Source organism: Zingiber officinale, chromosome 4A, assembly GCF_018446385.1.
Source record: "Zingiber officinale cultivar Zhangliang chromosome 4A, Zo_v1.1, whole genome shotgun sequence".
In the NCBI taxonomy this organism is placed as follows: Eukaryota; Viridiplantae; Streptophyta; class Magnoliopsida; order Zingiberales; family Zingiberaceae; genus Zingiber; species Zingiber officinale.
Window position 1 is genome coordinate 71818676 of NC_055992.1, and position 24530 is coordinate 71843205.

A 24530-nucleotide genomic window follows, 5' to 3' on the forward strand; every position below is an offset into this window, starting at 1 on the left:
TTTAATGAAATTAAATATTTAATTTCCTAAAATAATATTAGGTTTAACCAGAAAGAACAATCGAATCACAAATTCAAAAAAATAAAAAAAACACAAACACGAATTACAAATTCGAAAAACTAGAATCTAATGCCTCTTGTGTTTGAAATTCTTACAAGAAAAATAACTAGCATGATGCGGAAAATAATTACTAGTTATACCTTTTCTTTGTATGCTAATAACCTCGAGATCTTCTGCCGTATTCCTCGCCTCACCTTGGATGTTGTGTGGGCGACGATCCTCCAAGATGAACACCACCCAAAAGCCTTCTTCCTCCTTCTCTAAAATCCGGCCACCACCACAAGAGAACAAAAGAGAGCAAGGGGAAAAAAAGAGGGAGAGGGCCGGCCACAAGAGGAAGCACCAACTTGAGAATAAGAATTGATAATCATTGAGGCCTCCTCTTCCCTTCTTTTATATTACTTGCCCAAGGCAAATAAGGAAAGACTTTTTACAAAAATTAAAATCTTCCTCTTGTTTTTCCTTTTCCCTTTTTTTTTCCTTTTCCTTTCTCTTGATTGATTTAATCATCCAATCAATGATTGATTGGTTTATTTGATTGGCCGGCCCCTTGCTTGGGCACCAAGCAAGGGTGGTCGGCCCTAATAGGAAGGAAAAATAAATTTGTAAAAATTTTATAAGCAAAGAAGGAATGCTCTTATAAAAATTTTACAAGCTCTCTTTTAATTTCCTAATGTGGATGTTAAAAAAGGAAAGTTTTAAAAATTAAAACCATGTTTTAAAATTTAAATTTTCTCTTCTAAAATTTCGTTTTTTAAACATGGTTACAAAATTAAAATGATTTAAAATTTAAAACTTCTCTTCCTTTTTTCTAAAACCATGAGGATGGTTAAAAAAGGAAAGTTTTAAAACTTTTAAACTTTCTTTTAAATCATGTGGCCTAATTCAAATAAGGAAAGTTTTATATTTTAAAATCTCTCTTTTAAAACTTATAGATTTATACAAAGAGAAAATTTAAAAAATTCAAAACACCCCTCCTAGTTTGAATTATTGTGGCCGACCCCTTCTTGCTTGGGCACCAAGCAAGAGGCCGACCCTATTGAGGAGGAAGTGGCCGACCACATGGCTTGGTCACCAAGCCATGGGCCGACCCTCTCTTGGACACCAAGATGAGCTTTTCCATGAGTAGATTTAAGGTATTAATGAGGCTATGACAGGGACCTAGAGGAGAAATTAGTTTTGGCCTTCCGACGAGCTTGAGTATCCCGTGTTCGCCCCGAACACACAACTCAAGTTCATCAATAATAACTCATTCCATTAGAGATTTATTATTGCACTACCGCACCAATCCCAAATTGCATTATGGGCTCCTTCTTACTATGAGTGTGTTAGTCTCCCTGTGTTTAAGATATCAAATGTCTATTAATTTAATTGAGTTACTAAAAACTCACTTTGATTAATGTCTTAGTCCAAGAGTAGTACCACTCAACCTTATTGTCATGTCGGACTAAGTCCACCTGCAGGGTTTAACATGACAATCCTTATGAGCTCCTCTTGGGGACATTCTCAACCTAGATTACTAGGACACAGTTTCCTTCTATAATCAACAATACACACTATAAGTAATATCATTTCCCAACTTATCGGGCCTATTGATTTATCGAGCTAAATCTCACCCTTTAATAAGTTAAAGAAATAAATACTAAATATATATGCTTGTTATTATATTAAGATTAAGAGCACACACTTCTATAATAACTAAGGTCTAGTTCTTTTATTAAGTCAGTATAAAAAGAACTTACCTAAAATGGTCCTACTCAATACACTTAGAGTGTACTAGTGTAATTTATTTGTCAAGATAAACTAATACATAATTACACTACAACTATTCCAATGGTTTATTCCTTTCTATCTTAGCCGTGAGTAACTGTTTATAATTTATAAAGAACTGATAACATGATCTTCTGTGTGTGATACCACACCACCATGTTATCTACAATATAAATTAATTGAACAACTACACTTAACAAATAAAATATAGACTTTTGACCAATGTGATTTTTTTATTTCAAAAAATAAATATTTACAAAAGCTAGACTTTTAGTATACACTCTAACATCAGCATCTCTTTTAAAATCTTGCCTAGATATCTTTCTCTTTGGATTCACATCAGTTGCTACTTTTCTTGATCAATCCATTGCCATTGTTTGCCTCGCCATCGACAAGAAAGCCTACACCAACGCCACTGCACACCTGATTGCCAGTGTAGCACAACTCCTCATCACCGAGTTCTCGAGCCTATGCATCACTACTTTCTTTGTGAGACGCAAGGACTATCCTCGGCTGCCAACATCACTCAGCTATCATCCATTAGTTTTGTGCCGAACCCCTCATGTCAATGGTGAACCTTACGAGCTTTAAAATGCAAAGGCATGTTCTTCCCATGTTATGTTTTTATTGGTTCCTTAAAACCATGCATGTTTGGTTCTCTTGTATTTTTGGTTTTGATGGTTTTAGGGGGCCATAAAATCCTCATCTTTGGAGAACTTTGCGAGTTTGTTAGTTTCAGTTTTGGTAGTTTCATGTCATGAAATCCTTTACATGATTGATAACTTTGGAGGTTAAGTGAGGTTTTGGTTTGGACTTCTAAGGGGATCTTTGGATTTTTTTAGCTTAGGGTTAAGTTTATGTCCTCCTTACCTCTCATCATGATGACTTCATAGGCTACATGTTAATTTTGATTAGGTTTAGGTTTATGGTTATGTTCTTCTCACTTCATATCATGTTAATTATAAAAGACGTATGACTGAATTTCGGGTTTTTAAGCTTAAGGCTATGTTTGTGCTTAAGTTTATGTTCATGTTCTTCTTATGCCTTATTATAATACCTTAATATGATCTAGGTTTAGGTAGATGCTTATGTTCCTTTTACATCTTATCATGATAATGTTTATATATTACTCATGAGCATACCGTAGGGATGCTCTAGTTGATTCCCATTTTTATGTTTATGCATGCTCATGCTATGTTTATGCACATGATTATGTTTAAATCTATGCTTAAGCTTATGTTATGAATTTGCATGCTTGTGCTTAAGTTTATGTTCATGTTCTTTTTATGTCTGATTATGATACATTAATGTGATAGAGGTAAATTACGGAATTCTAGGTTTAGGTATATGTTTATGTTTCTTTCTATATCTTATCATGATAACATTTATAGGTTACATGTTAAGTTTGTGGATCCTTAGGATTTAACACGCTATGAAGATAATTATGATTGATAACCTTGTAGGTATATATTAGTTTTTGGATCTTTAGGGCTTAACATGCTAGGAAAATAATCATGTTCAATAACCTTGCAAGTATATGTAATGTTCAATTCTTTAGATTCAACATACTATAATGGTGATGATGTTTGATAACCATGTAGTATTGGTAAGTTTCAGATTCTTGGGTTTGATATGCTATAACCTTAATCATGCTATTGATAAATTTATAGTGCATGATAGTTCCGGATTTAAGGTTTGGATGCTATGAATTAAATCATGGATGTTGATAACTTTGTGGTACAAGCTAGATTCAGATACTAGGGTTGGCATATTATGACATTAATTATGCTTTTGACCACTATATCACACATGACAGTTTAAGATTTTAGGTTTTAATATGCCATGACAATAATCATGCTTTGTCAGCTTTATAATACATGATTGCTATGGATATGAGGATTTAACATTTTATGCACTCAACCATTTCTTAGGTTTGATAGATATAACCCTAATCATGCTCCTGATAATGTAAATTACTTAATGAGAATACTGCAAGGAAAAGGCCTCAGAGGGAGCTCACTTACTAGAAAATACCCCAGAGGGAGCCCAATATTGGGTGGTTGACTGTAACAAAGTGCTAGCGATAATGATAAAGATTTAATGAGGATATCGTGAGGGAAAAGGCCCTAGAGGGAGCCCGTTTACGAGAAAATGCCCCAAAGGGAACCCAATATCGGGTAAGTTGATTGTGACAAAATGATAATGATTTGATGAAAATATTGTGAGGGAAAAGGTCCCAGAGGGATCCCATTTATAGGACAAGGATCTAGAGGGAGCTCAATATCGGTTTTCCATGTTAGGCTTAGACCAGTGACAAGAGTTGCTGATGTTGGTTGCTACTTGGAATACCGTCTTACTTCCCCTGTACAAAAATTTGTACAAGCATAGAACTATCCTACCTACCCATGTGCCCTACTGAAGTTAAATTTGGATTGCAAATGATGCTTAACATTATTAATCCAAATTGTCTTTCAGAAGTTAAACTTGGATTGGAAACGATACTTAACATTTTTACTCCATGTTTAACCGATGTGATCTTCCTAAGTTAAACCATATTACAGAAGTTATCAAATATCTATTTCAAAGATCGGCTTCCAGGTTAAACATGGTGAGGCACTATGCCTTCTTGGGTATGGGATCATCCACCACTTCCTAGACAAAGCCTCACAAAGAAATCGGATATTTAACTTCTTATAGTAAACTAGGTTTAACTATAGAGACCTCAAACAATAAAATCGATAACGCAACGGAAATAGTAAATGCACAAACACACAGAAGACAAGAGAGGTTACTTCGTTCGGAGCCTATCTCGACTCCTACTCGAAGGCCCGCAGTCGTTGACCGCTTTCAGTGGGCAGCAACTATAGTATCGCAAGAAGAATTACAACTTTGAAGTACAATTGAAGTGAAAGCAAAAATAAGACTAATTATACCAACGACAAGAACAATATTTCGGAGCTTCGGGTCGTCAGGATCTTGTAGCAGCACTTCCGGGCGTCTTTTGGAGCAGCACATTGAAGAAAGAAGGCTTGGAAATCGTTGTCCTGAGCTGCTGTTCGAAGTCCGCTTATAAACAGTGCTAAAGGCGCCTCCAAGCCTATCCGAAGCGCCTCCAGGCCGCCGAGTCGCACGGGTGGATCAACGCAAACCTGGTCGCACCACATCCCTCTGAAGGCGCCTCCAAGCTGGTCCAAGGCGCCTCTAACACCTGGTCCAAGGTGCCTCTAGCTTCCTCTGAGGCGCCTCCAGCTCCTCTGGACAGCAGGCTTCGGCTAGCACCCGAGGCGCCTCCAATTCCCATGGAGGCACCTCGGACACTGTTCATCCGAGGTTAAAGATGCTCCTTTGTTCCTGCAAATTGTGTTAGTCCTAAACACAAACCCTGCAAAACAAAGTTAGCACATGGATAATATGATAAATAAACTTGACAGTCGTCGGACTGTCTGGGTCTAACTTCGGATTTCCAACCGGAAACCTTGGGTCGACCCGACGCCTATTGTTCCCTCTACGGGGAACGCGTCCTCACCAACTCCACTCAAGAGATTTACCTGTTGTCAGTGCAATCCTCCATATCAACTGGCTTTTGCTCAGCGTTCGAAGCTTCCGGACTTTCTACTGGACTTTCGCTTCCCGGCTGGTCCAGTCTTTCACCTGGTTCGCGACACCAGGACTTGCCACCTAGGGTTACCCCCTAGGACTTTTGCCTGAAGCTCTCGACCCGCCAAGACTTTCCGCATAGGGTTACTGTTACTATCCGCAAGTGTACGGAAATATCGCAAGTAATATAAAAGATTATCGTATCCACAGGAACTGGAATAAAAACTAGAAATATCTCAAAGCGAATTAGCTAAATAACTAATCAATTGGTTTCAAATGCTAAGGATGAAAAACAAATCTAAAATAGAAGACTAACAAACGAGAAATTGGGGGTTTGAGTTATGATAAAGGGAGGTTCTAGGAGTTTTGGTTTCTTTGTAAGATTTCTTGAATGTATATGGTTTACCAATTCTCAATTCTCAATTGTCTAAGAATTATATAAGGTTGCCGATTCTCTCTTGCAATAGATCATCGGCTTAGGACTGAAATTGTACCTAAATGTAATCAATTAGATATGAACCTACGTTGTCCTTACATGGGATTGCACCTATTACTATGCTTCCCTCGGATATCAACATAGAAGTTTATAGCTTCTTAACCCATAAAGATACAAGGATTGAATCATAAAATCTATCCTACCCACTTGAATATTCTCATTTCCCCTTCAAGATTATCCCCCAAACGTCCTTACACGGGCTTGCACCTGTCACGTGGATCCCTCAGAAAATCGAGTGAGGGTTTATCCCTACTAAGTCTATAAGATATCCAAACGATCAATCAAGAATGAGAATTAAGCCCTAATCACAATTAATCATTCAAGATCCAATCGATACAAACTAGGCAACATCATAGAAAACAAGAAATGACAAATCCACAAGAGTTTACATCAATTTATCTTACAAATACTTCCTCCATCCTAGAACAACAAGATCTACTCCATCAAACGAAGGAAGAAGACCAAATATAAGAAGATTACAAGCATTCTTCAATCCCAATCCAAGAAGAGGAAAGAAAGAAAAACTTATCTATAATATAGCTCCATCTTCGGATCCAATCCTCACTTCCGGAGTCGAATTCGCCAAGATCTCCCTTTAGATCACCCAAAAATCCTCCCAAGAATTGGAGGAATCTACCAAATCTTGCTTTCTCCTAAAGGGGAGAAGATCCCCTTTCAAATCTCCAAGGAAACCTTAAATAGAGGGAAGCTTTTGGGCGCCACACGGCCCCGAGGCATGGCCGTGTGAGGTTCACACGGCCAGAGTCTTTCCCCTCTCTGCCATCTATACACGGTCGTGTGTGGTACACGGCCGTGGACAACTCTCTTCAAGACCTCCAAGCACGGTCGTGTAGATCCACACGGCCTAGACTGCCCCAGCTTCTCGACACTTGGCACGGCCGTGTGGTGCACACGGCCAGAACACATTTAAGCTCTGGGAACCCTGCACGGCCGTGTGGTGCACACGGCCAGGGCCTTCTTAGTCTCTGGAAACCTTACACGGCCATGTAGATCGACACGGCCATGTAAGGATTGAACTCTGGTTTGCTTCAAAACTTGACACGGCCGTGTGAGGTTCACACGGCCTGGACTTCTTCCTTTGCTGTTGCTGTCACACAACCTCTGAACTCCACACGGCCAGAGCTTCCTACCAATGCAGGGCCATTTCTGGTACACGGCCAGGTGCTTTCTCGCTTGCTTTTCTCATAAGTTTTATCCAAGAATGCAGAATCTTCACCGAATTCGACTCATGTGTACAGAAAATGCACAAAAGCATATCTCCGAACAAAAAAAGTAAATATGCTAAAAGGAAGACTGGAAGTACAAAAATGCATAGATCAAGCATGCTCAAAATATGTAAATATGCGTCAAAACATGCCTAAAAGTATATAAAATCTACGCACATTACACCCCCAAACTTAAACCTTTGCTTGTCCTCAAGCAAAATGCTGCAATCTAAATTCATATGTTCTACAATGCATTCATAAACCCTAATGTACTTTCCTAACTCTATCAAAGAGTTTCAATAACAAGCTTATTCATGGAAACAAATCAAGTATGGCTCAAGCTTAAGCATCCTATGCACAGTGTAAAAGTAACTCAAAAACCCTTCAAGTTTCAATCTATGTCCTAGTCAAGTCATCATCAAATTTGAATTCCTAATGTTTCCGGTGAGAGACAAGTAACCAGTGATAGACACTTACTTGCCACTCACTTAGTTCATATTTCCCAATCAACCCAAGGTCTTAAAGGTGTGCTCAATCTCAAGAGAAACTAAGCAGTCATTTCCCCAGTAACCTAACTCGGTCTCAAAGGGGTGACTTACTAGATTCCACTCACGACAACTATTTTTTAATATCCCATATTCACATCTTTTTTCATTGCTTTTTTTTTTCATAGGCATTTGCATTGTGCAAATCTTATTTCACAAGTGTACTTTTAGCACAAATGTTGGGATATTTTGTTTTTTCCAAATGAGCTTTCATGAGTTGAGCCTCATCCAGTAACCAAAATGAAGTTTGAAAAATCACCATGGAAACCAAGTACTAAGCAAATAAGATGAATCATGACTATTTCAATGATATCAACCATTCAAGCATCAAGTCAAAGTGTAGTGAAAATAAGATTCTTAAGGTCAAGCCAAGACTAAAACTCATCTCCATATGATTCTTAGCTTATTTCATGCTACCCAAGATAGATAAAAGAAGTACATAAAACTTACTACTAGCATCATTTACAACATCATGAATCTAGATAATGAACGTGCTAACATTTTATCTTGAAGACAAGAAAGCATATAAGTGAAGTTTTGATGTTCTCAAGATGTATGCCGCAAAAAACCAAAACAAAATGCAAGACATAAGCAAAAACAAAAACAAACAAAGCAAATCAAATGCATCTAATGCATCCCCCCAGACTTAAACTTTTCATTGTCCCAATGAAAACTAAAAACAATGTGGAGGAGATTTTAAGAGAAGTTACCAAGTGATGAGCTCCAAATGGTTGACATTCATGTTTTTAAAGATACTCCTCCATCCAATACTCACATTCCACCACAACTTTGAATTCTACAACAATAAGATAGACAAGAAAAATTAAGTAGAGGATACATGTTTATTATAAAGAGAGAACTAAAGACATAAATGAAAATAAGGAAAATGAACTTGGGTTGCCTCCCAAGACGCGCTTGTTTAAGGTCATTAGCTCGACCACCTCATTAGATTCATCTAAATCTTGCTCTTGGAGGGGTAAGATATTTTAGAACCCTCCTACCAAGGGCTCTTATTATGGAGAGAGCTTCATCAAAGGAGCTACAAAGGAAAATATAACTCTCTCCATCTTCGTCTTCTTGGAAATTTTTTCAGGTGGTCGAAGACGGTTTAGATTGAGCTTCCAATTATTGGCTCATGTGAAATCTGTACATCCAAAAGAAAAACAAATCTCCCACAAGCATGTTATATAGTATAGAGCTAGAACCATATCAAGATAAGATGAATAAGTAATAAAAAATGAATCACATCCAACAAAGTCAATTATAGGTACCTCCATAAAGTTTTCTAAAAGATCACAAGAAATATTAACCTTACTTTGCTGAGAAATACCTGAAATTTCTAAACATGTAGATGTGACTTCCTCTGAATCAAATGATGGTTCAGGCTCTAGCTCAGGTGTTGATGATATCAATGATGATGATTCTTGAGACTCTGCTAGCTCTGCATAAGTCCCTACACATTGTTCCACAACATGATCAACTCTTAAAACCTCTAAGGGTTGTGTTGACAAAGGTGGTGATCCTTGAGATGCTGCTTCCACAACACAACTCCCTACATATTCTTCCATATCATCATCATCAACACATACATTAAGAAATAAACCAACATCTATGCCCTCAATAGGAGAATCAATAACAAGAGGATCAATAACTTCACTTGCAGTTTTAAGTTGATCTACCACATCACATTCATCATCTGAAAATTCATTATCACTATAACACCTTATAAAATTTTGAGGTAGATCTGAAAACTTATTTACCACTGCATTATCAATAAAATCCTCATATGAAAAATCTTCATCTTCATATATATTCAAAAATCTGCACTCAACCATATTAGTGTCACAGGATTTGCCAAAGTCTTTATTTTCATTGACCCCCACTAACCTTTGTGGAAAAGGAACCCTTAGTGAAGGTCCTTGGAAAGACTGAACTTCCTTTTTCCCAAATTCCCTTTGAGCTTTTGGAGGAGGTCCAACTTGCTTATCTAATGTTGGTGTGATTAATCGTTGAGGGAAAGGTACTTGTGGGCTTTGGGAACTTCCTAGAGAAATGAAACTGAGTTCTTGTGATCTTCTATTATTCTTCTCCTCAATTCTAAACATGTCATTCTTCAGAAGTTCTTCATGATTTTTGCCACTTCTCAACCCAACATCATCACACTTTTCATTGGATCTTGACTATGTAGGAGGGGGATCTTCTTTAAACTATTTTGAAACAATACTATCAAGCTTTGCCCCCAAATGTTTGAACTCCTCACTCTGTGACTTGTGAATTTCAACATTTTTAGGTGGTTGAATTTCATTTTGTTTGACAGGCTCTCTTACATTTATGGCTTGCACATCTTGAATATCTGAGGGAAATTCCATCCAACTTTTGTTCGACCATTCATGGAGGTTCAATGTCACTTGATCAATTAATGAATAAGCTTCATCTACACTTTTGTCCATAAAAGAACCTCCAGCTGATGAATCCAATAAACTCTTGTCTGAGAAAGAAATTCCCCCATAGAATATGTGCAAAATCAACCATTTTTCAAAACCATGATGAGGGCACTGTCTTTGAAGACTCTTGAATCTATCCCATGCTTCAAATAATGATTCTCCATATGTCTGAGCAAAATTTGTTATGCAATTCCTCATATACACTGTTCTACTTGGAGGGAAAAAATGATTCAGAAATTGCTTCTCCAATTGTTCCCAACTTGTGATGCTTTGAGGACAGAGAGAATATAGCCAAGTCCTTGCTTTATCCTTGATACTGAAAGGAAATGCCATCAATCGAATTGCATCTGCTGATACTCCTTCACATTTCACCAAATCACAAATCTCTAAAAATGTTTCAAGATGCAAATAAGGACTTTCTGATACTTCTCCTCCAAATTTGTGACCTTGTATCATGAAAATGATCTCTGGGTCTAGTTGGAAACTTTCTGCTTCAATTTGAGGTTCCACAATGGGAGATAAAAATCTTGCAGAAAAGGGTGTAGAAAAATTTCTCATGGGTCTTCTTGACATGTTAGTGCTCATGGATATTCAAGAAGAAAAAGAAAATTATCAAGAATCAAAGACAAGAAATAAAATGCAATATGAAAAGCAAGAAAGCAAATGCAGAATTTAAATTGCAAGAAAGAAAGTGCATAATGAAAAAAAGAAAGAAAAGATAAAAGGAAAAATAAAAATGTTTAGAATAATTCATATGCTAAAAATTGCAAGATATGTTTACAAAAGAAAAGAAGAAAGAAACTAGATCAAAAGAGAAAACAGAGAAAAGTTAGATTAGAGTGCTAGAAATCAAGAATGCAAAGTTAGAATTAGAATTAAAATTGCAAGAAAAAGAATTGTCAAGAATGTTATTCAAGGAAGGAAAAACATATGAAAACAGAATTCTAACAATTAGTTATAACTATGCAAATCAAAAGAAAGATAGAAAAGTTATGTTTAGTCTAACTCAATTGATAATCTCCAATGTTATAGCGCAGTCCCCGGCAACGGTGTCAAAAACTTGTTACTATCCGCAAGTGTACGAAAATGTCACAAGTAATATAAAAGATTATCGTATCCATAGGGACTGGAATAAGCACTAGAAATATCTCAAAGCGAATTAGCTAAACAACTAATCAATTGGTTTCAAATGCTAAGGATGAAAAACAAATCTAAAATAGAAGACTAACAAACAAGAAATTGGGGGTTTGAGTTATGATAAAGGGAGGTTTTAGGAGTTTTGGTTTCTTTGTAAGATTTCTTGAATGTATATGGTTTACAAAATCTCAATTCTCAATTGTCTAAGAATTGTAGAAGGTTGTCGGTTCTCTCTTGCAATAGATCACCGGCTTAGGACTGAAATTGTACCTAAATGTAATCAATTAGATATGAACCTACGTTGTCCTTACACAGGATTGCACCTATTACTATGCTTCCCTCGGATATCAACATAGAAGTTCATAGCTTCTTAACCCATAAAGATACAAGGATTGAATCATAAAATCTATCCTACCCTCTTGAATATTCTCATTTCCCCTTCAAGATTATCCCCCAAACGTCCTTACACGGGCTTGCACCTGTCACGTGGATCCCTCAAAAAATCGAGTGAGGGTTTATCCCTACTAAGTCTATAAGATATCCAAACGATCAATCAAGAATGAGAATTAAGCCCTAATCACAATTAATCATTCAAGATCCAATCGATACAAACTAGGCAACATCATAGAAAACAAGAAATGACAAATCCACAAGAGTTTACATCAATTTATCTTACAAATACTCCCTCCATCTTAGAACAAAAAGATCTACTCTATAAAACGAAGGAAGAAGATCAAAGATAAGAAGATTACAAGCATTCTTCAATCCCAATCCAAGAAGAGGAAAGAAAGAAAAATTTATCTACAATATAGCTCCATCTTTGGATCCAATCCTCACTTCCGGAGTTGAATTCGCCATGATCTCCCTTTAGATTGCCCAAAAATCCTCCCAAGAATGGGAAGAATCCACCAAATCTTGCTTTCTCCCAAAGGGGAGAAGATCCCCTTTCAAATCTCCAAGGAAGCCTTAAATAAAGGGAAGCTTTTGGGCGCCACATGACCCCGAGGCATGGTCGTGTGAGGTTCATACAGCTAGAGCCTTTCCCCTCTCTGCGATCTATACACGGCCGTGTGTGGTACACGGCCGTGGACAACTCTCTTCAAGACCTCCAAGCACGACCGTGTAGATCCACACGGCCTGGACTGCCCCAGCTTCTGGAAACTTGGCACGGCCGTGTGGTGCACACGACCAGAACACTTTTAAGCTCTAGGAACCCTACATGACCATGTGGTGCACACGGCCAGGGCTAGGGATGTAAATGAACCAAACGGTTCGCGAGCTATTCAGAGCTCGATTCGGTAAAAAGCTCGTTCGAGTTCGTTCGTTTATCTTATCGAGCCGAGCTCGAGCTCGATTTCGAGCTCGACAGTTTTATCGAGCCGAGCTCGAGCTTAAGGATATTCGGCTCGTGAGCTCACGAACATGTTCGTTTATAGGCTCGCGAGCCAAAAAAACGAGCCTTAAAACGAGCCTTAAATCGAGCCTTAAAACGAGCCTTAAACGAGCCAAAAAAAATGAACTCTAAAACGAGCCAAAAAAATGAGCTCTAAAACGAGCCTTAAAATGAGCCAAAAACGAGCTCTAAAATGAGCCAAAAACGAGCTCTAAACGAGCCCGAAAACGAGTCCGAGCTCGCTTAACGAGTTAGGCTCGTTAACTTTGATAATCGAGCTAATAACGAGCCGAGCTCGAACTATTCACGAGCCTGATAATTCTAAAACAAGCCGAGCTCGAGCCTTGTGATAAAAGCTCGATTCGAGCTCGAGCCGAGCTCGAGCCCGAATATAACTTAAACGAGCCGAGCTCGAGCCTGATACTGTTCGGCTCGGTTCGGCTCATTTACATCCCTAGCCAGGGCCTTCTTAGTCTCTGGAAACCTTACACGGCCATGTAGATCCACATGACCATGTAAGGATTGAACTCTGGTTTGCTTCAAAACTTGACACGGCCGTGTGAGGTTCACACGGCCTGGACTTCTTCCTTTGCTGTTGCTGTCACATAGCCTCTGAAGTCCACACGGCCAGATCTTCCTACCAATGCAGGGTCGTGTCTAGTACACGGCCAGGTGCTTTCTCGCTTGCTTAGCTCATTAGTTTTATCCAAGAATGCAGAATCTTCACCGAATTTGACTCCTGTGTACAGAAAATGTACAAAAGAAGATCTCTGAACAAAAAGAGTAAATATTCTAAAAGGAAGACTGGAAGTACAAAAATGCATAGATCAAGCATGCTTAAAATATGTAAATGTGCATCAAAACATGCATAAAAGTATATAAAATCTACGCACATCAGTTACCACCCCTTATGACCTAGGGTTACCACCCCCTAGGATTTTCCACCTGCCTAACCGCAGCTAGGACTTTCCTGAAACACTCAATCAAGTGCATTAGATCACAAAACAACTTAATTTTGAATTCCTTTGCTATTATCAAAACAACGGTCGATCGTCTGATGCTTCCCGCACCAACAATCTCCCCCTTTTTGATTATGGCAACTGAAATTCAAAGCTAAGTAAAATATATACATAAAGTTTAAGTAAGTAAGCTTAATTGATTTTAAATGCACGCATGGTTAAGCTAAACACTTAAACTTTGTCAGGCTCCCCCTTAATAAAGGCATTCTTAACAAATTTTTTTAACCTTTCTTTTGAATTTCCCTACTCTCCCCCTTTTCCATTTATCAAAAACTAAGCGTGTTTGAAATAATCTTAGATTTTTAGGAGAGAGAAAAATCTAAACTTTCTAAAAGCAATGTTAAATTCACTAAGTTAAAACAATTTGAGTTCGATGTAAGCGTATTTGAATTTTTCTTTTAGTCATATAATTAATTTAAAGCTTTTGAGGGCAAGGGAGGAGCTTTAATCCTTAATGTCCAAGCATGAGTTGGGTTAAATTGATTGTTAGTTAGTTAATTTCACTTTAAGTAAGGTATCAGAGCCCTAATGTTATGCCAAAGAAAATTTAAAAATCAAGCACTTGGGTTTGTGGCCACATGTCTAACTAGTTAGTTACTAGATGATTACCTAGAGGGCAATATCTTTCACTTAGTTAGTCAAGTTAAGTCAATAGATCCAGTTAGATTTGACTAGTGCTGGAAGACTTGACTTGATTAATGTTAACTAGGTGTTTAACTCCCAGACTCATATTGATGCACAGATATAAACATTCTTGAGTCCAAGCTGTACCCTATGCATCTCACGTCGTTCTATGTTTTTCAAACACAAGCAAGGTAAGCCTAGGTGTTTGTGAGATGCTCTGGCTGAATTCTAGGGGAGCAAGATTTCTAGGGTAGAGCCTAAGCTAATTCCATATTTTTGAAAGTCTAGTAAAATTGAAAATTTAAAAATAATATTTTCCTAGAATTTTTTAAAAACATACGATGATTTTGAAAACTGTACGAAGCTGATTTGAAAATCAAAAACTATTCTACCCAACACATTCCTATTTGCCTTCTAAGTGCACTGAACTCTAAGTGCACATTCCTATTTAGAGTATTTATAATTTTTGAGTTTTCCATTCCAAATTTTTTAATTAGTTCTTTGGTATATTTGGTTTGGTAAATGTAGATTCCATCTTTGGTTTGTTTAATTTGTAAACCTAAGAAAAAATTGAGTTCCCCCACCAAACTCATCTCAAATTCATTTTCCATTAAATTAACAAACTCTTTTAACAGTTTGGTATTGGTTGAGCCAAAAATTATGTCGCCAACATAGATTTGTGCAACAAAGATGTCTTTTTCTATTATTTTGACGAATAGAGTCTGGTCTATTTGACCTTGGTTAAAGCCCTTGGATATTAGGTAATTAGATAATCGTTCATACCATGCCCTAGGTGCTTGTTTTAGTCTATATAAGACCTTTTTTAATCTAAATACATGGTTTGGATGATCTAAGTCCTCAAAACCTGGGGGTTGACCTACATATACCTCTTCTTTAATAAGTCCATTCAAAAAGGCTGACTTGACATCCATTTGGTATAATCTAAATCCTTTATGTGTTGCATAAGCTAGCAGCATCCTAATGGATTCGAGTCTAGCTACTGGTTCATAGGTTTCGTCATAATCTAAACCTTCAACCTGACTGAATCCTTTGGCTACTAGTCTTGCCTTGTTTCTAACTATTTCACCCTGATCATCCAATTTGTTCCTAAATACCCATTTGGTGTCAATTATGGACTTATCTATGGGTTTAGGTACAAGTTCCCAGACTTGGTTTCTTTCGAATTGTGCTAGCTCTTCCTGCATAGCAATGGTCCAGTCTGGGTTGGGTAGGGCTTCTTCTATAGTCTTAGGCTCAAACTTTGAAATAAGGGCAATCTGACTCAGGTTCCTATACGAGGATCTAGTTCTAACTCCTAAGTTTGGGTCACCCAAAATTTGGTCAGGTGGGTGAGAAGTACCTATTCTTGTTGGTCTTATATTTGTGTTAGGATTTAGTTCCTCTGGTTTACTAGTGTTAAGTTGAATTTCATCGTCTTCTATAATTCTTGGGTTAATGTCAATATTTTGATATATATTTGGTAGATTATTTTCTTCATCAAATATTACATTAGTTGTTTCTTCAACTTTTAGGGTATTTTGATTATAGATTCTATAGGCCCTACTGGTTGTAGAGTACCCTAAAAAGATTCCTTGATTTGATTTGGGTGTAAATTTTCCTAAGTAGTCTTTAGTGTTTAAAATATGAACTTTACATCCAAATACTTTTAGGTAGTTTAAGTTGGGAATTTTATTATAATAAATTTCATAGGGGGTTTTATTATAAAGTTTGTTAATTAGAATTTGATTTTGAATATAGTTTGCCGTATTTTTGCTTCAGCCCAAAATTGATGATTTAGATTATATTCATTTAGCATGGTTCTAGCGGCTTCTTATAGGGTTCTATTTTTTCATTCTACTAGCCCGTTCTGTTGGGGGGTTCTAGGGCATGAAAATTCATGTTGGTATCCGTTGGTTTTACAAAATTGGATAAATCTATGATTTTCAGATTCCCCCCATGATCACTTCTAATCCTTCTAATTTTAGTATCTTTTTCATTTTCTGTTAATTTACAAAAATTACTAAAGACTTCAAAAGTTTCATCTTTTGTTTTTAGAAATTTTACCCAGGTGAACCTGGAGTAGTCATCAATTATAACTAAGCAATACTGGTTCTTACTTAGTGACTTGGCTCCATGTGAATCAAATAGATCTAAGTGAAGGAGCTCAAGTAAGGAGTTGGTTCTTTCTAGATTGGTTGACTTGTGAGTTGACTTGGTTTGTTTTCCTTGTTGACAGGGATGGCAAATTATATTTTCTAGATTTTTTAATTTGGGCAATCCTCTGACTAAGCCATTTTGACTCATTTTCGAAATGAGTCTAATATGAGTGTGACCCAGTCTTCTGTGCCACAGGTTGGTTTCCTCTTGTTGTGTCAAGAGATACTTTATTGAGGGTAGGTCAATTGTATAGATGTTATTTTTCCTAAGTCCTTTAAGTCAGATTTTGGGGTTGTCAACGTTTTCAATTAAGCATCCAGAATTATCAAAGGTAACTAAGTATCCACTATCACATAACTGACTAATACTCAATAGATTGAAATTAAAATTTTCAACTAATAGAATTTTTGGAATGACAAAATTGGAGTTAAGTTCGATATTACCTCTTCTGATTACCTTAAGTTTCCCGTCATTGCCGAACGCAACTGACCCTAGGTTCTTCAGTTTGAGCTTAGTGAACTTCAACCTATCTCCAGTCATATATCTGGAGCATCCACTATGTATCATCTATTGATCCAATTCCTATACATAAAGTAGTTGATTTGGATTTAATGGATTAAAAGATAGTTTGATTGAAATAAGCTCTCTACTCGTACTAGTTAGTAGGTTAGTTAATTTGAAGGTTGATACAAATTTATTATTATTTAAGTTAATTAATTTTGATAAATAATTTACGTTAATTAATTTTAAAAAATAATTTAAGTTAATTAAGTTAGAAAAAAATAATTTAAGTTAATTAATTTCAAAAAATAATTTAAGTTAAAAAAATAATTTAAGTTAATTAATTTGAAAAAATAATTTAAGTTAATTAATTTTAAAAAATAACTTAAGTTAATTAAATTGAAAAAAATAATTAAAGTTAATTAATTTTGAAGAAATAATTTAAAAATAATTTAAGTTAATTAGTTTGAAAAAAAATTTAAGTTAATTAATTTTAAAAAATAATTTAAGTTAATTAATTTAAAAAAATAATTTATGTTAATTAGTTTGAAAAAAAAATTTAAGTTAATTAATTTTTAAAAAATAATTTAAGTTAATTAATTTTTTAAAAAATAATTTAAGTTAATTAGTTTGAAAAAAATAATTTAAGTTAATTTTAAAAAATAATTTAAGTTAATTAATTTAAAAAAAATAATTTAAGTTAATTTAAGCTAAAAAAATAGTTTAGGTTAATTAAGTTAAAAAAATAGTTTAAGTTGAATTAATTTTAATTACGAATTTAATTTTGAATTAATTTTAATTACTAGTTTAATTTTGAATTAATTTTAATTAAGAATTTAATTTTGAATTAATTTTAATTAGGAATTTAATTTTGAATTAATTTTAATTTCAAATTTAATTTTGAATTAATTTAAGTATGAATTAATTTTGAATTAATTTAATTATGAATTAATTTTGAATTTAATTTTGAATTAATTTAAGTATGAATTAATTTTGAATTAATTTAATTATGAATTAATTTTGAATTTAATTTTGAATTAATTTAAGTATGAATTAATTTTGAATTAATTTAATTATGAATTAATTATGAATTAATTTTAATTATGAATTTGAATTAATTTTAGTTCTGAATTTGAATTAATTTTAATTCCTTAGTCATCTCACCTGATCTAAATTTTCAATCTGGGAATCCTATAATTGTTGTGAGATGAATTATGGTTCTGTTTTAGGGTTTAGTTTAACTTTGTGTTAGATTTAGGTTTAGCTTTGAGTTCAAGAAGTAGGTATTCTTTGGATAAATTTCTGGACTATGGTGAGTCACAAGGACATCATTAAAGTAACCATGCGTTCGAGGTTTTCCAAATAGTCCTACCCATTGAACTTAATACAAAACCTTGGTCTAACTGGTTAGGATCCATAAAGGGTAGCTTCGGTCAGTTCCACTTAGCCAAATGCACCAGGTCGAAGTCATATCTTCCTAGACATGCGATGACTAAGTTTCCCCAACGTACTATCATTCAATACTTCACCAGTACCATGGGTCAAGTTAAACCTAGCCCATTTTAATCTAACCTTAATTACCCGGTCGGATAATCTACTCTTGTTTACCCTTATCAGGTGGATTAATTTCGGAGGTGCCAGCTATTCTGGAACCTTCCTTTCTATTTTGATTTAGTTTGGATTTAATTTGATTTTATTTAATTTTAATTTTAATTTAATTTAATTTGAATCTAGTTTTATTTTTATTAATTTTCTTTTAGCTCCCCCTGGATCATAGCCTTGATATGGTTTATCGAGGTAATGTATTTGATCCTTAGGGACCCAATATTGTCCAAGTCCAACTTGATTGATCAGGTTGGACTTGGGGACCCATGCTTGGACCATTTTTCTATTTGTTCTTTGTATAAGTGATAAATATGATTTATATTTCTTTTTTGATTTGAATCATAGTCCAGTTCTATTGTAAATTGCCCTTTGTGTTCCAAGAAGTAGGTCAAGGTTCTTGGAACCCGAAGAGAATCGTTCTAATGTTTTCTCCAGATCCTTGACCTGAGTTTTCAGGCTGGAATTCTCTTCCTCAAGTTTTTGGACTTGAGTCAAGTTTCCAGTCTGAACTAGTTCAGTCAAAGATTCGGAGTTACTCACTTCTTTAAGGACATCTACTTCCTTTAGAAGTGAGTTAATTCTAAGATTAGACTTAGCTAATTTCCGTAACAAATAATTAACTAGGTTGTTAAGCCGAGGGATACTTACAGAGGGATCGGGCCCTTCGGAAATGGATACGGATCCGTGGCTTCTTTTCGATTATGCTTCCGACTCGCTCTCGCTCTCGCTCTCGCTCTCGCTCTTGCTCTCGCTCTCGGACACATTGATCTGGTCTCGGGCCATCAGGGCAAGAAGGCTCGTCTGTTCGAGCTCGTCGTCGGTATCCTCTTCTGAAGATTCTTCAAAGGTTGCTTTTAGTACCTTCTTCTTTCTTTGCTTCTTTGCATCCTTTTGATTGGGGCAGTTGGCCTTGATATGCCCTTTCTGGTTACATCCGTAGCAGGTCACCTCAAATTTGACCTTTGAGCTCGGTTGACCCCTTTGATCGGACTGCCTTTTCTAGGTCTTTCTTGTTGAAGCCCTTCTTTTTCTTGTAGAGTTTCTTTACCAAGTTCACGAGTTCGGCTGTTAGTTAGTCTCCTTCATCGTCTGAGTCTGGTTTTGGTTCCGACTCTTGCTCGGTTCTTCTTCGTGATCTTGGTTCGTGTGTTCTACTAGAACCTGCAAGCAAAGCTACACCTTTCTCGGGTGGCTGTGTATTAGTCTGCTCATGAAGTTCAAATTCAAAAAATAATTCGTCTAATCTAATTGAAGATAAATAGTTGGAGACTTTGTAGGCATCTACCATTGATGCCCACAATGTGCTCCTCAGAAAAGCATTAAGTGCGTACCTTATTATGTCTCTTTTCTCGACCTTTTGCCCGATCGCGTGGAGGGAGTTTAGTATATCTTGTATACGAGCGTGAAGTTGGCTGGCCGTCTCATCTTCCTATATTTTCAAATTATATAATTTATTGAACAAGAGATCTCTCTTTCTTACCTTAGTGTCGGAGGTGCCCTCGTGGAGTTCGATCAGCTTCTCCCAAAGTTCTTTTGCGCTGGAGAATGGTCCAACTCTATTGAGTTCCTCCTTGGTCAGTCCACACTGGAGGGTGCAGGTTGCTCTGGCATCAGCTTCCACCTTCTTGATTAGGGTCGGTTCTCATTTTTCGCAGGGTGTCGGGTTGTGCCGTCTTCGTCAGATGGCAGTTCTAGTCCAGTCTTGATAATCATCCACGTGTCGAACTGTGTCTTGAGAAATGTTTCCATTCGTCCCTTCCAATATCCGAAGTCTTCTCTGGAGAAAAGCGGGGGGCGAACGGTGCTGAACCCTTCTTGTTGGGCCATTTAGCGATATGCAGCAACAAAAGAAAAAAGGAATATCCCAAGACTAGGTCTTGGATTAGCAGTACGGGAAGTAAAGTTAAGAATTTGCGAAACTCGAGTGGTGTTGCACCAGTCTCGAGCAAAAACCGATTTGAAAAAAATTAATTAGAATATAGCTATTAAGTTAATTCTAATTGACTCCGAAAAATTGAAAATACTACGAAAAAAGATTGCGTGATTGGTGGTTGTTACGATCCGCAAGTGTACGGAAATATCGCAAGTAATATAAAAGATTATCGTATCCACAGGGATTGGAATAAGCACTAGAAATATCTCAAAGCAAATTAGCTAAACAACTAATTAATTGGTTTCAAATGCTAAGGATGAAAAACAAATCTAAAATGAAAGATTAACAAACAAGAGTTTGGGGTTTGAGTTATGATAATGGGAGGGTCTAGGAGTTTTGGTTTCTTTGTAAGATCTCTTGAATGTATATGGTTTACCAATTCTTATTTCTCAATTGTCTAATATTTGTAGAAGGTTGTCGGTTCTCTCTTGCAATAGATAACTAGCCAAGGACTGAAAAATATACCTAAATGTGATCAATTAGATATGAACCTACGTTGTCCTTACATAGGATTGCACCTGTTATTATGCTTCCCTCGGATATCAACATAGAAGTTCATAGCTTCTTAACCCATAAAGATACAAGGATTGAATCATAAAATCTATCCTACCCTCTTGAATATTCTCATTTCCCCTTCAAGGTTATCCCTCAAACGTCCTTACACGGGCTTGCACCTGTCACGTGGATCCCTCGAAAAATCGAGTGAGAGTTAATCTCTACAAAGTCTATAAGATATCCAAACAATCAATCAAGAATGAGAATTAAGCCCTAATCACAATTAATCATTCAAGATCAAATCGATACAAACTAGGCAACATCATAGAAACAAAGAAATGGCAAATCCACAAGAGTTTACATCAATTTATCTCACAAATACTCCCTCCATCCTAGAACAAAATGATCTATTCCATAAAATGAAGAAAGAAAATCAAAGATAAGAAGATTACAAGCATTTTTTCAATCCCAATCCAAGAAGAGGAGAGAAAGAAAACTTATCTACAATATAGCTCCATCTTCGTATCCAATCCTCGCTCCTGGAGTCAAAATCGCCAAGATCTCCCTTTAGATCGCCCAAAAATCCTCCCAAGAATGGGAGGAATCCACCAAATCTTGCTTTCTCCCAAAGGGGAGAAGATCCCATTTCAAATCTTCAAAGAGGCTTTAAATAGAGGGGGGCTTTCGGGCACCACACGACCCCGAGGCATGGCCGTGTGAGGTTCACACGGCCAGAGCCTTTCCCCTCTCTGCCATCCACACACGGCCGTGTAGTGTACATGGCTGTGGACAACTCCCATCAAGACCTCCAAGCACGGCCGTGTAGATCCACACGGCCTGGACTGCCCCAGCTTCTGGAAACCTGGCACAGCCGTGTGGTGCACACGGCCAGAACACTTTTAAGCGCTGGGAACTCTGCACGGTCGTGTGATGCACACGACCAGGGCCTTCTTGGTCTCTGGAAACCTTACACGGGCATGTAGATCCCCTCGACCATGTAAGGATCGAACTCTGATTTGCTTCAAAACTTGGCACGGTCGTGTGAGGTACACACGACCAGGCCAAGTTCCTTGTCTGTTTCTCCTGGTTGACCACACGGCCAGAGCACAACACCCAGGCAGAGCCGTGTGTAACACACGGCCAAGTGATTTCTCCAATGCTTAGCTCATAAGTTTGTTCAAGAATGTAGAATCTTCACCAAATTCGACTCCTGTGTACAAAAAATGCACAAAAAGCAGATATCCGAACAAAAAGAGTAAATATGCTAAATGAAAAGCTGGAAGTATAAAAATGAATAGATCAAGCAAGCTCAAAGTATGTAAATGTGTGTCAAAACATGCATAAAAGTATATAAAATCTACGCACATCACACCCCCAGACTTAAACCTTTGCTTGTCCTCAAGCAAAATGCTGCAATCTAATTTCATATGTTTACAACGCATTCATAAACCCTAATGTACTTTCCTAACTCTATCAAAGAGTTCCAATAACAAGCATAATCATGGAAACAAATCAAGTATGGCTCAAGCTTAAGTATCCTGTGCACAGTGTAAAAGTAACTCAAAAACCCTTCAAGTTTCAATCTATGTCCTAGTCAAGTCGTCATCAAATTTGAATTCCTAATGTTTCCGGTAAGAGACAAGTAACCAGTGATAGGCACTTACTTGCCAATCACTTGGTTCATATTTCTCAACCAACCCAGGGTCTCAAAGGTGTGCTCAATCTCAAGAGAAGCTAAGCAATCATTTCCCCAGTAACCTAACTCGGTCTCAAAGGGGTGACTTGCTAGATTCCACTCACGACAACTATTTTTTGTATCCCTTATTTTTTTCATTGCTTTTCTTTTTTAATTTTTTTCATAAGTATTTGCATTGGGAAAATCTTTTTTCACAAGTGTACTTTTAGCACAAATGTTGGGATATTTTGATTTTTCCAAATGAGCTTTCATGAGTTGAGCCTCATCCAGTAACCAAAATGAAGTTTGAAAAATCACCATGGACAACAAGTACTAAGCAAACAAGATGAATCGTGACTATTTCAATGATATCAACCATTCAAGCATCAAGTTAAAGTGTAGTAAGATTCTTAAGGTCAAGCCAAGACTAAAACTCATCTCCATATGATTCTTAGCTTATTTCATGCTACCCAAGATAGAGAAAGGAAGTACATAAAGCTTAATACTAGCATCATTTAAAACATCATGAATCTAGATAATAAACGTGCTAGTATTTTACATTAAGGAACAAACAATCATGATATGATGAATGATGCAACTAGCAAAAAAAACAAAAAGTTTATTATGCAAAAACTAAACTAAATCAAATGCATCTAATGCATCTCCCCAGACTTAAACTTTTCATTGTCCCAATGAAAACTAAAAACAATGTGGAGAAGATTTATGAAATTTAGAGAAGTTACCAAGTGATGATCTCCAAATGGTTGACATTCATGTTTTAAAAATACTCCTCTATCCAATGCTCACATTCCTCCACAACTTTGAATTCTATAAAAATAAGATAGACAAGAAAGATTAAGTAGAGGATACATGTTTATTATAAAGAAAGAACTAAAGACATAAAAGAAAATAAGGAAAATGAACTTGGGTTGCCTCCCAAGAAGCGCTTGTTTAAGGTCATTAGCTCGACCACCTCATTAGATTCATCGAAATCTCGCTCTTAGAGGGGTAAGATATTTTAGAACCCTCCTACCAAGGGCTCTTATTATGGAGAGAGCTTTCATCAAAGGAGCTACAAAGTAAAGTATAACTCTCTCCATCTTCGTCTTCTTGGAAATTTTTTTAGGTGGTCGAAGACGGTTCAGATTGAGCTTCCAATTATTGACCCATGTGAAATCTGCACATCCAAAAGAAAAACAAATCTCCCACAAACATGTTATATAGTATAGAGCTAGAACCATATCAAGATAAGATGAATAAGTAATAAAAACTGAATCACATCCAACAAAGTCAATTATAGGTACCTCCATAAAGTTTTCCAAAAGGTTACAAGAAATACTAACCTCACTTTGCTAAGAAATACCTGAAATTTCTAAACATGTAGATGCGACTTCCTCTGAATCAAATGATGGTTCTGGCTCTAGCTCAGGTGTTGATGATATCAATGATGGTAATTCTTGAGACTCTGCTAGCTATGCATAAGTCCCTACACATTGTTCCACAACATGATCAATTCTTAAAACCTCTAAGGGTTGTGTTGACAAAGTTGGTGATCCTTGAGATGTTGCTTCCACAACACAGCTCCCTACACAATCTTCCATATCATCATCATCAACACATACATCAAAAGATAAACTAACATCTATGTCCTCAATAGGAGAATCAATAACAAGAGGATCAATAACTTCACTTGCAGTTTTAAGTTGATCTACCACATCACATTCATCATCTAAAAATTCAATATCACTATAACACCCTATAAAATTTTTAGGTGGATCTGAAAACTTATTTACCACTACATTATCAATAAAATCCTCATCTGAAAAATCCTCATCTTCATATACATTCAAAAT

General features: G+C 36.5%; 1 non-coding gene across 1 annotated transcript; it reads left to right on the forward strand.

Moving 5' to 3' along the window:
- Positions 1-10232: 10232 nt before the first annotated feature.
- Positions 10233-10338, forward strand: LOC121973876. Its single transcript, XR_006109788.1, has one exon. It is a non-coding gene; the product is annotated as a small nucleolar RNA R71 (small nucleolar RNA).
- The last annotated feature ends 14192 nt before the right edge of the window (positions 10339-24530 follow it).